Source organism: Myotis lucifugus, unplaced genomic scaffold (genome assembly GCF_000147115.1).
Source record: "Myotis lucifugus unplaced genomic scaffold, Myoluc2.0 scaffold_1, whole genome shotgun sequence".
In the NCBI taxonomy this organism is placed as follows: Eukaryota; Metazoa; Chordata; class Mammalia; order Chiroptera; family Vespertilionidae; genus Myotis; species Myotis lucifugus.
Genome location: NW_005871049.1, coordinates 20,210,793 through 20,213,324, shown reverse-complemented (window position 1 = coordinate 20,213,324; position 2,532 = coordinate 20,210,793). Strand labels below are relative to the sequence as shown.

The 2,532-nt window shown below is 41.2% G+C and overlaps 1 pseudogene; it reads left to right on the top strand.

Annotated features, from left to right (window-relative positions):
- The first annotated feature begins 1,391 nt into the window (after nucleotides 1-1,391).
- LOC102431094 lies at nucleotides 1,392-1,869 on the top strand (annotated as a pseudogene).
- The last annotated feature ends 663 nt before the right edge of the window (nucleotides 1,870-2,532 follow it).

Here is a 2,532-nt window from a genome sequence, read left to right as displayed (position 1 = left end):
TGTCACTGTCAGTGATGTGTTCACCAAAATACCCAATAGTCCTTTGTAAAGCACCAAACAAAATAAAGTCTTCCCTTGATTTACACAGTGGTCACAGTCTTTTAAATTAAGTGTACATTAAACTGTAAACAAAATAAGTGCACCCCCAAGCCCCCCAAACTGTGTGATGGTTCTAGGTTCAGGTAATTAAAAACAGGTTTGCACCTATGTAATTGTCCAGGACAAGGTTGGGTGAGATGCAGATAATTTCTTATTGTCAGAGTGGTCCTTGGCAGTGGTCCACTAAATGCCAGTAGGATCACCCAATCACTGTGACTCCCTAGAAAACTGCTCTCCAGTTTCCAAATGCCCCTGAAGTAGCATCAACCCAATTGAGAACCACAGTATTCCAGCATGAGCTCCCCTGTCAGACCATTCTGTTAAGCAAACTGCCCACTTGAAAAAATATGGAGCATGGGGTGGGAAGTTCAGGTTTGGGAGGACAATAGGAAATTGCAACCCATGCACAAGGGTTAACATGATTAGAATTTACTTAGCACACATTTTGCAGGGGATTGACCTCTGTTAAACTCAAACAAAAGCAATGGAAACTTGGTTGCTATCATCTCTTCTGGGAGACAGAGTGCAGCGCAGATGACAGAGGGGACAGGACCTCCTTGACTGTTTGTAGTTTTAGTCCCTATCATATGGTCTAGGGCAGTGGTTCCCAGTATGGGGCACATGCCCCATAGGGGGGCAATGATTTTTAAGGGGGGCAATTCGAGACTGAGTTACTAACAGTGAATTTTTTGTATTTCTTATGTTCTAGGGGCCTCATACACAGTATGTAGATATATATTGTGACATATATTTATGCATTTCAGTTCTGTATTATATGTTTTGAAACTTTATTTGCTATTTTTTCATATTATTATTATTATTATTATTTTTTAACGATTTCTTAGTGATTTCTTCCTCAGTACTTCCATTCTTTTAATTTTCTCTTTCATGGATGCCATATTCTTTGGAAGCTTGTTTAAATCAAGTTAATGGCCTTTAGGCTTCCTCCACATGAAAAGGAGTTTGCTTTTTTAATAATAATTATATGTCACATGGGGGGGCGGGGCATCAGGATTTTAGAGATGCTTATGCGGGGTATGGCACTTGATCTTGGACTTCCTAGCCTTCAGAACTGTGAGATACAAATGTTGCTTAAGTCACCAGTCTATGATAGTTTTGTTACAGCAGCCCCAGCTGAATAAGATGACCACCCTACTCCAGAAAGATTTAGATAGATATTGTATGTATAAATGAGAACAGAATGCTAAGAAAAAGGAACAATAAGAAACCAAGAAAGAGTGCTCAGACACTAAAAAAATATATGACTGCGCTCTTGCAGCTCAGCCACCGACATGCCATCCAGACCGAGGAAGACCCGAAAACTTTGGGGCCACGTGAGCTACGGCCATGGCCACGGCTGCATAGGCAAGCGCAGGAAGCACCCGGGGGGCCGTGGTAATGGTGGTGGCTTGCATCATCACAGAATCAACTTCGACAAATATCACCCAGGTTACTCTGGGAAAGTTGGTATGAGGCATTACCCCTTAAAGAGGAACCAGAGCTTCTGCCCAGCTATCAACCTTGGTAAACTGTGGACCCTGGTCAGTGAGCAGACACGGGTAAATGCTGCCAAAAGCAAGACTGGAGCAGCTCCTATCACTGATGTGGTGTGATCGGGCTACTACAAAGTTCTGGGAAAGGGAAAGCTCCCAAAGCAGCCTGTCATTGTGAAGGCCAAGTTCTTCAGCAGAAGAGCCCAGGAGAAGATTAAGGGTGTTGGTGGGACCTGTGTCCTGGCAGCTTGAAGCTACATGGAGGAAGTTCATTAAAATGTCCACAAGTACAGATGCCTTCTGGTCTAGGTCCTTTGGCATCTCTACTTTCCTACCTGTACTTCGAAAACCTCCCCAACAGGTTCTAGGAGTTAAGGTATCAAGGCCTGGGGTCCTCTGCAAACTTCCCTGAGGAAGAAAGAGGCCTTTGGACCGATACCTGACTTGAACTTTTCATTTATAAAGTGAGAATGATACCTATTGGTAACATGTGTGTAGATAGGTATTAAATAGTTGAAAGGTCTGTTTGCATTGTAAAAAAAATATATATGACTGCACAATTAAAAGTTTAATAGAAATGATAGAATGTGAAGTTAAGAAAAATCTTCCAGAACATAGAAGAAAAAGAGAATAAGACAGAAAGTATGAAGAGAAAAATTCACAGAAGATCACTTCCAAAGTCCTGGCATCTACTTTTCCGGAGTTTAAAACAGAGAATGATGAAAACACAAAGGTGAAATAATTAAGGAAATAGAAGAAAAAGGCTCAGAATTTTCAAAACAAAAGGGCTACCAAATGCCTAGTAAGAATAAAGAAACAATTCTTCTGCTTAGACACACTCATTGTGAAATTTCAGAGCACCAAGGATCAGAAGATTCTAAGAGGTTCCAAAGACAAAAAATAACTCCCCTATAAAGAAAAAGACTTCAACTGGCATCAG